General features: G+C 43.2%; 1 protein-coding gene across 1 annotated transcript in view; it reads right to left on the reverse strand.

Moving 5' to 3' along the window:
• Positions 1 to 15202, reverse strand: part of PDSS2 (decaprenyl diphosphate synthase subunit 2) — a 613264-nt gene that overhangs the window by 91429 nt on the left and 506633 nt on the right. The gene's annotated exons all lie outside the window — the stretch shown is intronic.

Below are 15202 nucleotides of genomic sequence, written 5' to 3' on the forward strand. Positions count from 1 at the left end.
TGATTATCAGTGCCTCGTATGACGGTTGTGGGCCTTCCTGCATAGATGTATACAGCAAAAACAACTAATGTTTCACTTAGTTTTACCCACAAATACAAAAGGTGTCTTAACGTAAGAGTTCTTGCCTGAGAAGAGTGCAAAAAGTTCCTCAACTGCTATGGCTAAGGGCTACTGAGTGTTTTCAATTCCCATTAGTAATATGTCTCAGGTTTATGGATGCTATTCCTTCCATTACCAAAGGGACTTATGAATCACAACTTCACTGAGTCAAGGAGTGTGGACACATGAATGCCCCTCTTGGCTTCTGTGAAACAGTGCCCAGGTAGGAGGCCACGTTACAGATTAGGCTAATGTATTTTTTTAGGATGACCTTTCAAAGGTATATGACATCCATCCTTCCTTTGAGATCATATGTCCTTTTTCTGTCACATATGGATTGTTGGTGCTTACTGATCAAAATGTTACTGAAAGCTGGTTGTGGAGATTTAGGGTGTCAGGGGCTCTACTGCGAGCAAGGAAAGTGGGAATCCCTACAACTAAATTGGGTAGTAAAATCTTGCAACAATTACGGGCCCCTAATACATTTAAACTTGATGCAACTGCACTTTCAGCACAAATGACAGCTTCAACTATGAGCTACAAATTGTCCTATCCCTGGGACTATGGGCCTCATTATGACCCTGGAGATCTAATGACCTCCAGTGTCGCGGTGGTGGTCGGACCGCCGCCCGTGCGGCAGTCCGAGCGCCATATTATGACTGCGGCTGAAGCGCCGCAGTTGGACCACCAGCACTGCCAGATTACGACTTCACGTCGGTCTGGCGGTCATAATTCGTCAGGGCAGCACTGCAAGCAGCGGTGCCCTAGGGATTACGACCCCCTTCCTCGACAGCGGATTCATGGCAGTAGCACCACCATGAAAAGACTGGTAGAGACAGGGTGCATGGGACCCCTGCACTGCCCATGCACTTTGCATGGGCAGTGCAGGGGCCCCCCCGGCCAGACACATCTGAATGTTCACTGTCTTCTGTTGCTGCCGGCTCTATTACAAGCCTGAGACAATGCTGTAGGCCGTTTCCCGGTGGGCGAGAGAGACACTCGTAATGGGCCTGGCAGGGAGGCTGCCACACTGGTGGCAACCTACCTGTCGGGACTTCCGCAGATGGGCTTTTTCGCCCGCTGAAGTCATATTAACCCCTATGTGTTTTCAAACACTTTTTGATTATCTTCTTTACAACTCCTAGATGCAGTGATATCTCCTGTTTCTGTGGCTGTTTGTAGGTGCCTATTATGATTGAAGATTTGCGTAAAGCTGTAGTCATCTGTGCTCATTGTCAGATGTTGGGGGTAACGATCAATCTGCTGACCATCCTAATTTTTTTAAACCATTTGTTTTTTCTTTTTAAACTCATTTTCCAAACAAGTTATGAAAGACAAGTTATATTTATATTACAAACCATATCTATAGAGATCCCTTGCATCTCATATACATAAGATTAACTGAAAAGTAACACTATAACAATATTTGTGAAGGCAGGAGTTTAGTTTCTTGGAAACAAAGAAACAATAATAATTAAACAAACTTAGGGTGTGATTTAGAGTTTTTAAGAACGGGGCAATCCGACACCACCTGGATACCAGGGGCATATACACACATCAAGGACAATGGTCCCTAGTGAAACAATGATACTACTTAAGGTCAAATCAGTCATCCAAACAGTAGAATGAATCAACAGTAATTAAGTCATATAATTAATCATTATCATTTTATAATAGAATATGAAAAAGAAAATGAAGATGTGGACCTGTATTGAGAGTGTAGATAATAAAACATGTATTAATATTAGGATATAAAAAGAAAAAAGTGCTCTGGGCTCAAGTGATCACACCATAGAAAAAAACAAAATAGTGTTGAACAGTTTGTATAAACATGACAATGAAACAGTTTCAGGCAATAGAGGTCAGAGCAAGCCTCCAGTGCCAAAATGCAAACACTTCAGATATTGTGTTCACATTGTCATAGTGGTCAACAGCGTTTTGACCCCACATGACTAAGGGGTCATCTTCAGGACAAATAACAGTTCAATGATGCAGGAGCAAGGTTGGAAATCTTTTCAAAAATGTATTTCATTTAAGAGGTGCACCGACAAGTGATTCAGTTGAGCTCAAGAACCATATCAAAACTGGATTAGAGAGTCCTAAACTTTATTGAGCAACCAAGGGGAACCATCTGTTAAATAGCCCAAATATTCATATTTATGGCGAATCACTGCTATCTCTTGATACTTAGAAATAGCACTTTCTAGAGATAGAGATTTTAAGGTTCGTAAGACATAGAAAGCTTTTTTAATTAGGGTGCCATGGTGGCCCACTGAGTCTGAGACAAGGTCTTCAATACCCTATCAATGAGGAGAAAAGGAGAGAAAAAAGTTTGATCTGATAAATTTATCGGAACAGTTTTGTCACAATCTACAGTGAGAAGCAAATGCAACATTTGCCATCTGCTATGATGTGAAAGATGTTTAAAGTCTTAAACAGAACTATTACAACCTGATGTTCAAGGTGACGATGTGCAGACATTCAACCTACGGAGCTCATCTTATTGAATCCTGACAGAGTTCCAGAGAGACCAAAACACCTCAACAAGATAATTACTTTAACACAGGGGTGTAAACTGATCTCTCTTATATTTATATTACTGTGGTCTTCTGTAGCTGGTACTTAATTTATAGGGGAAAAAAACTGAGTATGTCATGAATCCAAAATCTCTTAATGGTTTTTTCTCCCACTCAATCACAAAGTGAAATTGCCTCATCTAATTTCAACCCAGAGTTGTGGTCAGAACCCAGTTCTAAAGCTTTTCTTGCCACCAATACCTGAATAGAAGAGGGACTTCATGCAGTATGGTGTTCTTGGTCAGCCACCAGCTGAAAGGCTTTGTATGTGGTTATTTTTTGTAGATGTACGTCTGCAAAACCTACGGCTTTGAAGAAAAATGCTCACAATATGAAGAACTCACAGGAAACAAAAATCTGTACCATGGCTCAAAACAACAAAAAAAGACCAATAAAAAAAAGAATGCTTCACATTACATCTTGTAGCCAGTAACAGAGCCCACTGCTGTAGCTCAGTAGGCAACCTGTACGTCACAGGTTGAAACACAAAAGAGCTAACATAGACACTGCCATCGATCATAGGCTCATGGATGAATACATCAAATTGGGTGGTAGTAAGATCGACTATTTACAGCTCTCAAGCAACAGAAGAAACCGGGCCTGTAAGTGCTAAACTAAGCAACACATTATTACAACTAGTTCCAGAATTACTCGTATACTCCAATGCTCAAAGACAGCTATTGTTAATGTTTCCTACATGATTGATAGCCCTAACAGCTGAAGAGAATTTACAACTTATCTAATATACAGACCCACATAACCAGCTTCCAGACAAGGATCGTCATATCACTTAAGGTGCCTGTAGTGCAGGCGTCACCATAATGCATGCCCTTTTCCAGATATGAGGTGTAAAGAAAAAGCATTAAAATTGGTCTTGGCAAGCACTGATATTACCTGTAAGAAGTGTTTGAAAGTATCAGGTTTCTTTCAAGTAACCCTATGGCAGCAGGTGGAAGCTGGCCTCTAGATCTCCAGGGAAGATACAAGGTGGCACAAGGCAGTTTAAATGGCCCATTCAAAACGATTTTGCGAATTCTTTCAGAACTACAACCAGGGCCGGCTTTACCATTGGTGGCCCCCAGTGCAACTGCCTTTTTCTTTTTTTCGGAGTCCCTCGTCATCTCCTTCCCCACTAATTCCCTCACTTCCACCATCAAACAGTGCCCCTCATCGCTCCAAAGCCCCTCTCTGACACACATTTCATTTTTTTATAGTGCTGCTCATAGTTCACTCACTCGGTTCTTCTGTGATCTGCATGGTACACCTTCTTTGCAGCAGGCACATTAACGCCCTGTGCAACTTTCTGATGAGTCAAAACTGCCAGTACACAAAATACCGATCTCTCTCCAGTCGGAACATAAATCACCAAAGTTATCTTGACAATTTTAATGTTGCCTGAACGTTGCTAGATGCACAAGGAAGTTCATGAAGTTCACATGCTTTTAAATCCATAAATTATTTGTAAAAACTTGCGCCCCTCACCAAAGTAAGCACCAGGTGAGGCTGCACCGGTCGCACCTCCCTAAAGCCGCCCCTGACTACAGCATAGGGACACCTCAGTGTTTTCTGAAGACTCCAGAAAGAGTTTTCTGCTTTTGTAAAGTTTCCCTAAACTAGCCAGGTGTCCAACAAATGAAAACATAGCACCTTATGTGGAAAGAGTGATTATCGTTGAAAGAAACCATCAGGAATTTTTCTTTTCCATAGATGGGGGAGAACAGATGTGGAAAGCTTCCCGATGTCCCCCTTGCTTTTTCAGAAAGAAGTGGGGCATCCTAATTACAGTGCCCTATCAGGTGGCCACTGAACGTCACATCCTGGGGAAGAGTGCATGTAAGATGGAGACGAAGGGTACATGAAGAACTCCAACTAGGACAATATGACGCGCTTTAGTGGCAACGTCTTTCTCATTATAAATATACACACCATTGTCTGATTACATTTGGATGCCTCAATTTCTGGTTTCTTTTCAAAGATGTCCTTTTATGAATATCATTAAGTGTAAAACGTTATGGTGATCTACTCAAATTATCAGTAGAAAGCCCTTGAGTAGTGCTGAATTTTCTCTCCGTTTTTTTCAGTCATTTTGCTTGTATTCCCTGATATTGCAATTTCATAAGAAGAAGTTAGGGTACACAAAAAATGTTTGAAAAAATGAGGGCCTCTCTTTCACATCCCATTCATAAAATTGGGTACAATACCTTATGCCTTTCAATTTACAATTTTGTAAATTTAGGACATAGTACTGTGAATGTAGGAAATTTTAAACATTGTACAAGATGGGCAGTTGAATTATTATCGACTTCATTCTAGGATGATTGGGACTGTGAAGTGATGAACCTCTTGAATATAGTAACCAATAATTTACGTGTTTGGTAGACACTTCGTGTAGCTTGAACCTTGTGATCCTTTAAGAGGTACATAAGAAGTGATACAAATTGGCAATAACAATTATTCATGATAGGTTAGGTTTTGCTGTATTGTATCATTTGACCACCTTTTTTCTGTAAATGGAATTGGTTTTACGAGTAACTCTCTACAAGGAACAATAATGGAATCTGAGCACACTGGGAGGTGTAGGCAATGGAATATTACTTGAATGTTAATAATATGACTTAAATTACTATATAACTTGCAGATTGTCACAGTCAAATCTTTGAAAGCATACCTGGGATGGATTGGGAATACAAATCATCTACTTCTTTTGACATATTTTAGACTTTATTTAATTTGAAAGTGTTTTCCCATTACAATGTGTGTGGCAGTGGGAATTACCCCATGCCATTGTGATACCACCACCAAACAAAGCACTTGTCACTTTACGTTATTTTGTCCACTTTACGCAGGTCCAAGAAGTACCTTTCTGATTCCACTGTTGCAACGGGGGAGTTTAGGCAACATTGATCTGCAATGGAATTTTTTAAAAAATGAATCACAATAGGTTTGTGCTCTGCAGTGTTACATTTTATGAGAGTTGTTAGACTTTTCATCCTTGGCGTGGTCTCCCTTAACTTTTTGCCGCTGTTCCCCAGGTTGTTGATGTGTACTGGACTCTTATTTTACTGTTTTTGTTACTCTGGGCACTTTACCACTGCTAACCAGTGCTAAAGTGCAAGTGCTCCTGTTTAAAATGTGTACGTAATTGGTTCTCCATGATTGGCATATTTGTTTTACTGTTAAGTCCCTAGTAAAGTGCACTAGAGGTGCCCAGGGCCTGTAAATCAAATCTTACTAGTGGGCCTGCAGCACTGGTTGTGCCACCCACACAAGTAACCCTGTAATCATGTCTCAGACCTGCCGCTGCAGTGTCTGTAAGTGTATTTTTACACTGTAAATTCGACTTGGCAAGTGTACACACTTGCCAGGCCTAAACCTTCCCTTTTCTTACATGTAAGGCACCCCTGAGGTAGGCCCTAGGTAGCCGCAAGGGCAGGGTGCAGTGTATGGATAAGGTAGGACATATAGTAATGTGGTTTATATGTCCTGACAGTGAAATACTGCCAATTTCGTTTTTCACTGTTGCAAGGCCTGTCTCTCTCATAGGATAATATGGGGGCTACCTTTAAATATGATTAAAGTGTAGATTCCCCTAGAGAGTAGATGGACATGTGGAGTTTGGGGTCCCTGAACTCACAATTGAAAAATACATCTTTTTAGTAAAGTTGATTTTAAGATTGTGCGTTTGAAAATGCCACTTTTAGAAAGTGAGCATTTTCTTGCTTAAACCATTCTGTGACTCTGCCTTGTTTGTGGATTCCCTGTCTGGGTCAGTTTGACAGTTGGGTTGTTTTTCACCTCGCACTAGACAGTGACACAAAGGGGGCTGGGGTGTAACCTGCATTTCCTGATTAGCCATCTCTGCTAGGAGGGAGGGGTGGAGTGGTCACTCTCATCTGAAAGGACTGTGCCTGCCTCTGGCAATGCCGGCTCCAACCCCCTGCTGTGTGTCTGATGCCTTGCCTGGGCAGGGCAGGATTTCACAAGTAGGTGTGAGTCCCCTTTGAAGAAAGGTGACTTCAAAGACTAAAATGGGTATAAGAAGGGCACCCAAATCTACAGACTTTAGAAACACTTCTGGAACCAAGAGGAACCTCTGCCTGGAGAAGTGTTGATAGCTGAGGAAGAAGTGATGCCCTGCCTGTGACTGTGCTTTGTGGAGCTTTCCTGCAGTGCTGCTTCTGCCAGAGTAAGAGGGCAAAGACTGGACTTTGTGTGCCTTCCATCTTGAGAAGAAATTTCCAAGGGCTTGATTTAGAGCTTGCCTCCTGTTGTTTGAAGTCTCAGGGACAGCAAAGACTTCTCTCTGCCAGCACCTGGAGTCTCTGGAGAGACTCCTGCCCCGACAAGTGGTGCCCTATCCAGTCCCTGGGCCCTTGAAAGGAAAGCTGGTGGAAATCCAAGGAAATCGACTTCGGACGACTCCGGACCAACGCCGCTGCTGAACCCGGTAACGCCGCCTGCACCTGACGCCGTGACCTTCGCTGGAACGCAAAGCTCTTCGCAGGCCCGGCGCTATCCATGCTCCTAGCGACAGATGACAGGGTGGAGGAAGAGAGTGAGCCTCTTCCTGACCTCCTGTCTGCAGGAGAGAAGGATGGGTCTGTGGAGGGGGTGATCCTCTCCCCCTCCCTGGCTGAGGAACAGCAGAGGGACTGTCGCCACATGCTGGGACAGTTCGCCTCGCTGTTTTCCCTGATCCCAGGAGTCACACACCTGTGCACACATGATGTGGACACTGGGGACAGTACACCTGTTAAACATAAGGTTTACAGGGTGACTGACAGGGTCAGGGCTTGCATTAAGGAGGAAGTCTCCAAAATGTTAACCCTAGGGGTTATTGAGCACTCCAACAGTCCTTGGGCCAGCCCAGTGGTCTTGGTCCCCAAGGCTGCTGCTCCTGGTGCCACTCCAGAACTTAGGTTCTGTGTGGACTACCGGGGTCTCAATGCGGTCAGCAAGACTGACGCACACCCCATCCCCCGAGCTGACGAGCTCATTGATCGGTTAGGAGCTGCCAAGTACCTCAGTACGTTTGATTTAACATCTGGGTACTGGCAGATTGCCTTATCTGAGGGGGCAAAGGAGAGGTCAGCATTCTCTACCCCAGATGGGCACTTCCACTTCAATGTGATGCCCTTTGGGATGAAGAACGCCCCTGCCACCTTTCAGAGGTTGGTCAACCAGGTGTTGGCAGGACTGGATGAGTTCAGTGCCGCCTACCTGGATGACATTGCTGTGTTTAGTTCCACATGGGAGGAACACCTGCAACACCTCTGGAGAGTGTTAGAGGCCCTGCAGAAGGTAGGCCTCACTATTAAGGCGAGCAAGTGCCAAATAGGGCAGGGTTCTGTGGTGTACTTAGGACACCAGGTGGGGAGTGGCCAGGTGGCACCCCTACAGCCTAAGATTGACACGATTCTGGCTTGGGAGCCTCCCAAGACCCAGACTGAAGTGAGAGCCTTTTTAGGTCTCACAGGATATTACCGGAGGTTTGTTAAGGGATATGGTACCATTGTTACCCCCTTAACTGAGTTGACTTCTAAGAAGCAACCCAAGAAAGTGATCTGGACAGAGGCTTGCCAGAACGCTTTTGATGCCCTGAAGGCTGCCATGTGCACAGCACCTGTGCTGCAGGCACGTGACTACTGTAAGGAGTTTGTTGTGCAAACAGACGCCTCAGAGCATGGTATTGGAGCAGTACTCTCACAGCTTAATGAAGAGGGCCTAGATCAACCCGTAGCCTTCATTAGCAGGAGGTTACTACCCAGGGAACGTAGGTGGAGTGCCATAGATCGCGAAGCATTTGCTGTGGTGTGGGTACTGAAGAAGCTAAGACCCTACTTGTTTGGGATTTACTTCCGAGTTCAGACCGACCACAGGCCCCTCAGATGGTTAATGCAGATGAGGGGTGAGAATCCAAAACTGTTGAGGTGGTCCATTTCCCTACAGGGGATGGACTTTACAGTGGAACATCGTCCTGGTACAGAGCACGCCAATGCTGATGGTCTGTCCAGGTTCTTCCGCCTTAGTGATGAGAACTCCCATGAGGTTGGGTAGTTGCGCCCCACTTTTAGCTGGGGGGGACACGTGTTAGACTTTTCATCCTTGGCGTGGTGTCCCTTAACTTTTTCCCAATGTTCCCCAGGTTGTTGATGTGTGCTGGACTCTGATTTTACTGTTTTTGTTACTCTGGACACTTTACCACTGCTAACCAGTGCTAAAGTGCAAGTGCTCCTGTTTAAAATGTGTACGTAATTGGTTCTCCATGATTGACATATTTGTTTTACTGTTAAGTCCCTAGTAAAGTGCACTAGAGGTGCCCAGGGCCTGTAAATCAAATCTTACTAGTGGGCCTGCAGCACTGGTTGTGCCACCCACACAAGTAACCCTGTAATCATGTCTCAGACCTGCCGCTGCAGTGTCTGTAAGTGTATTTTTACACTGTAAATTCGACTTGGCAAGTGTACACACTTGCCAGGCCTAATCCTTCCCTTTTCTTACATGTAAGGCACCCCTAAGGTAGGCCCTAGGTAGTCCCAAGGGCAGGGTGCAGTGTATGGATAAGGTAGGACATATAGTAATGTGGTTTATATGTCCTGACAGTGAAATACTGCCAATTTCGTTTTTCACTGTTGCAAGGCCTGTCTCTCTCATAGGATAATATGGGGGCTACCTTTAAATATGATTAAAGTGTAGATTCCCCAAGAGAGTAGATGGACATGTGGAGTTTGGGGTCCCCGAACTCACAATTGAAAAATACATCTTTTTAGTAAAGTTGATTTTAAGATTGTGCGTTTGAAAATGCCACTTTTAGAAAGTGAGCATTTTCTTGCTTAAACCATTCTGTGACTCTGCCTTGTTTGTGGATTCCCTGTCTGGGTCAGTTTGACAGTTGGGTTGTTTTTCACCTCGCACTAGACAGTGACACAAAGGGGGCTGGGGTGTAACCTGCATTTCCTGATTAGCCATCTCTGCTAGGAGGGAGGGGTGGAGTGGTCACTCTCATCTGAAAGGACTGTGCCTGCCTCTGACAATGCCGGCTCCAACCCCCTGCTGTGTGTCTGATGCCTTGCCTGGGCAAGGCAGGATTTCACAAGTAGGTGTGAGTCCCCTTTGAAGAAAGGTGACTTCAAAGACTAAAATGGGTATAAGAAGGGCACCCAAATCTACAGACTTTAGAAACACTTCTGGAACCAAGAGGAACCTCTGCCTGGAGAAGAGCTGATAGCTGAGGAAGAAGTGCTGCCCTGCCTGTGACTGTGCTTTGTGGAGCTTTCCTGCAGTGCTGCTTCTGCCAGAGTAAGAGGGCAAAGACTGGACTTTGTGTGCCTTCCATCTTGAGAAGAAATCTCCAAGGGCTTGATTTAGAGCTTGCCTCCTGTTGTTTGAAGTCTCAGGGACAGCAAAGACTTCTCTCTGCCAGCACCTGGAGTCTCTGGAGAGACTCCTGCCCCGACAAGTGGTGCCCTATCCAGTCCTTGGGCCCTTGAAAGGAAAGCTGGTGGAAATCCAAGGAAATCGACTTCGGACGACTCCGGACCGACGCCGCTGCTGAATCCGGTAATGCCGCTTGCACCTGACGCCGTGACCTTCGCTGGAACGCGACGCTCTTCGCAGGCCCGACGCCGCAGCAGCCCCGCTGAAGTCCGCGACTCCGTGGAAGTCGCCGCACCACGTCGTGACCGACGCCGCTCGAAGTGCACGGATTCAACGTTTCGCACAGACGCCGCGATTCCCGACTTCGCGCATCGGCTTGTTTTCACTCTTCACCAAAGGTACTGTACTTGGGGGTCTACATGACTCCGTGTCCCTCGCCGCTGGTGTCGGCTGGTTGGGAACGACCCCGTCACGACGCCGTGTTAACATCTCATCGAAGCATTTTTGTTTCTAAGCGCTATTTTTTTAGTTTAATCTCTAAAAATTCATAACTTGACTTGTGTATGTTGGATTTTTGTCGTTTTGGTCTTGTTTTGTTTAGATAAATATTTCCTATTTTTCTAAACCGGTGTTGTGTCATTTTGTAATGTTTTCATTAAGTTACTGTATGTGTTGGTACAAATACTTTACACCTAGCGCTCTGAAGTTAAGCCTACTGCTCTGCCAAGCTACCAAGGGGGTAAGCACGGGTTAGCTGAGGGTGATTCTCTTTTACCCTGACTAGAGTGAGGGTCCTTGCTTGAACAGGGGGTAACCTGACTGTCAACCAAAGACCCCATTTCTAACAAGAGTGCTATCCGAATTAGAAACAGTTATGAGTTTGTTAATGTAAACTGAGGTTTTGTCGTAAAAGAGTATTAACATTCCCCCTGAATTTTAGGAACTTCATTGAATGTGATTTTTATGCGTTTTATTGATCACTTGTGTTATTTATATGGAATTTTATGTTTTGTTATGTGTAAGGTGTTTTTTTATGGCACGCCGCTGAAATAAAGTTGTAATGACTGACTGACTACATAACTATTTGTTTAGGAATAACAGAATTGGCATGTTAGGGTTCCGAATCATGGCCTTAAATTGGATCTTTCCAGCTTCTTGATTTGTAATTTATTTAGCACTGCTGCATTACCCTAATGAATTAGAGAAGATAAACTACGATGTTTTGTTGTCTAACAAATATGAAATAAGAAATGCTTGTTCAATGGGGTGCTATCATTATAACCAATGATTGGTTACATTTGTGAATTTGTATTTCAATGCACAATATCTGTGTTTTAATTGATGGTTTATGTATTGTTTATATGTTGGTTATTTGTATTTTTATTGTAGCCCTGAAGAAGTTCAGTTGGAACGAAACCCATTCGCTGCAGTTGATGAATTAAACATGATCTTCAAATAAACCTTCAGTTTCAAAATGAGACATTGGATCATCAGATTAATTGATTTACTGAAATTTACATATTTTTTTCATCCTTAATGGTCCAATGTGTTAGACTGGAGGAATGCTGAGTTATATTTTCAAAAATATATTATACCATACCAATCAGAAGGACTGACACTGGCAGAGTTAGCCAGTACTCCTGGGACCCTGCACAAAATAATAACAGGACCTACACCCTTTCTAAAGGGGTGAGGGGTTCCTGATATAAAAACAATCTGGCAGGTTTTAAGATAAGTCGGAAGAAGGATTGAAGGACAAGTGCATGTACATTTCAGCAACCCTAAATATGAGCAGCTGATCAACAAGGACCATTTGCTTAATGCCATTTTAAAAGTGGCCAAGATGTGTTAGGTCTGGATAGAGTCATGGGTTGAATTTATATTCAACTGAGGTAGAGGTTTACCTTCAGAGAATTTCAATTATTTAGTTCTATTGCAATTATTTGGTAGACATATTACTCTTAAGCCATTTGATTACTTGCTTAATTGTTTATCTTCCATCCCTGAGACCTGAGAACTGACCTAGGTCTTGTTACTAGTCCAAAAATAAAGTGATTTCTGGGGCTAATCACCTCAAAGTCTAGTGCCTCAAATTTTAAATGTAAGGCAATGAAAGCATGAGTGTTAAGATTATCAAAAGAGGGTTTATGCACCATGCATTTGTTTTGCACAAGAGATGTCGTAAGATGAGGACAATTTAAAGTTATAGCCAAGAGAGAAAGTGCGTTAGGATGGCCTTATCGGGAAGAGTTTGGTATTAGTTAATCACTAATAAAAAACACCATGTGATGCAGAGTGAGGGAATTGAAGTGCGAGGTTGCAGAAGTGGATTTTGCAACGAGATGTAATCTATCTGCCCTACTATTTCTAAGTAAGAGTTTGGGGGTCTCAAAAGATGTGCACAATGCATTTGGGCCAGGGCAGGATCTACACCAGTTGTTAACAAGGTGCAGATCGTTCCTATAAATTTGAGAGAGGCATCAAGAAAATCCTGTATGAGGCAATCACCACTGAGATGATTACTACACATACATGGATCAATCTAAGTAACAGCTAGAAGTCTCACAGACAAGACAAGATTGTAATTATTTATTTAGAGAGTCCATCTTCACTGACGTTTCTTGGTGCCAGAGGACAAAAAAAGGACAGACCACATCAGAAGAGCAAAGAAAATACAATACTTAATAGCTGAGATTTCAACTGCTTCCAGAACTAAGGTGATCTGATTGGCTCCTTAACCATAATGGCAAATCATTCCATTGTATTGATGTCTGTATTCAAAAAGTTCTTCCACTAACTATAGTCTATTTCATTTAGGAAAATAGACTGTGAGGTTAAAAGTGGCGCAGTTAAATCGCCTTCCATTACACTACTGAAACTAGGTGGTCGAAAAGTAGTTGACCTGTTTTAAACTGTTTCATAGATCAAGCATACGGACTTAACTGCATTCTGGTATGAACAATAACGTGAAATTATATCTAAGTATTTGTAAATCACAACAGTATAGCACTTATCTGAAATGTTTACGTTAGATTAGAGCCCGCGATTAGCCAAAGATTCCTAACAGCATACGATGGTCGAGGACACATGAGGAACCAGGCCTTAGTCCTCAATTCGCAGTGCCCGAAGTGGTCACCAATTAGGTTTATAAAAAAAAACACTGACAACCACCAGGTCCGTAATGATTAACAAGCATGGAGCTAGGCGTGATGCTGAAGGTTTTTGCAGCGGGGGGAAATTACTTGTGTTATGGCATGTACATGAAAAAAGAGATATTGTACGCTGTAAGAACACGTAAAGGGCTGGAAGGACCAGTTAAGTGATAAAGATTATTAAAGGGAAAAAACAGCATTGGCAAAGTAAATAGTCTTGACGCATTAAGTCAAGAGTTGACCAAAAAAAACAATACAAATGCCTACCACAGAACACAAGAATGAAAACAAATGCTTTGTGCACCCGCCGCATGGATGTGATAAAGAAATGAATGTGGAATTACAGAGATTGTGGGGTGAAGTGTCTCAATGTGATATAATATCATAAGTGGGTCAGAGGAGTGTGGAATCACTATTGCTACCTTTCTATGATTGTAGTGAAATGACATCAGCTATGAGCATCGGAATGCAGGGCTTGCAGACTCTTGCACTGAGACAACTTTTTCAGGTAGTGAGCAGACACTCATCAATCATATAGATGGCCGAACTCTGACATTATCTCCATTTGATTAGCGTATTATGGCCTCTCAAGCCATGCTTATGAATAAACTCTAGTTGAATTGCTCCATAAACACAGATTACACTCCTCTGCTTGCTACCTGCAGAATCCAAAAAAGCGTGGATTCAAGAGCAATGGAAGACGATGATTGAGTGTTAGGCTAAATTTAAATGGCTTATAAATTATGTACCGAAAATCTGTTCTGTTCCATTACAGTAAGCAGCGGAACAGCGAAAACAGCTTTATATTAATTTATTATCAACGAGGAACCGTGGAGTAGCCCTGGGAGGAACAACGTGTGCTGCCATTTCTAAGTTGAAGTGCTTTTATTTTTCATAACAGGTAGCTAAATATGAAAACACATCTGTTATTTTACATGCAACACGCATTACTGACGCAATCCCCCTAACTGGTAATGAGCATAATTATGTTGGCGTTCTTTTCCTAAAAGGCATCTACATTTTATCAGATGAGTGTTCAGGGTTTATTCTATTACCATTGACATTTGCATTTTTTACGTTTATTCGTTAATAGTCAAGCGGTGTCCACACTTGCCTTAAAAATGGCCCATTTTATTTATTTTTAGCACTATTCATTGCATGTGATTTCGACCTTTCGAAATACTTTGCATGAAGAGTGAATGCATATACTCAGCAGCAAAATCATGTTTGGGCCTGCGCAGTTTATGTAAAGCAGAAAAATCTAATATTTACATTTGCCTTTAGAAAACAGGTATTTTATGAGGGTGATAGAGTGGAGTGTCACAGAGTGCAGTGTCATAGAGAGGAGTAGCATAGAGTGTAGTGTGTAGAGTGGAGCATAGTGGAGTGTTGAAGACTGGAATGTCATAGAATGGAGTGGCAGGTCGTAGAGTGGAGGGTCGTAAAGTAGGGTAGAGTGACATAAATTGGAGTAGAGTGACAAACTGGAGTAGAGTAGAGTAGTGTAAAGAAGAGTCGAGAAGAGTGTCGCATAGTGGAGGGAAATAGTGTAGAATGCCATAGAGCAGTAGTTCCCAACCTTTTGACTTCTGTGGACCCCCACTTTATTATTACTGGAACCCGGCAACCCCCACTGACTCATTACTAAAAGCTGGGGACCTAATTTGTCAATATTTTTTCATTTTCTAAGCAGGCGCGCACCCTGTGAGAAGGCTTCGCGGACCCCCAGGGGTTTCCGGACCACAGGTTGGGAACCACTGCCATAGAGTTCTTTGGCGTTGAATGGAGTAGAGTGGAGTGGCGGTGAGTGGGGTAGAGTGCTGTGGAGTGTCATGTCGTACAGCGGATTGACGTGGAATATCGTAAAGTGCAGTGGCATAAAGTGGAGTGGTGTAGCGTGAAGTGGCATAGAGTAGAGTGGGCTGGTAGAGCGCAGAGTGGAAGAAAGTGTTGTAGAGTGCTGTAGAGTGGAGGGCCATACTGTGGAGTATCGCAGAG

Source organism: Pleurodeles waltl, chromosome 5 (assembly GCF_031143425.1).
Source record: "Pleurodeles waltl isolate 20211129_DDA chromosome 5, aPleWal1.hap1.20221129, whole genome shotgun sequence".
In the NCBI taxonomy this organism is placed as follows: Eukaryota; Metazoa; Chordata; class Amphibia; order Caudata; family Salamandridae; genus Pleurodeles; species Pleurodeles waltl.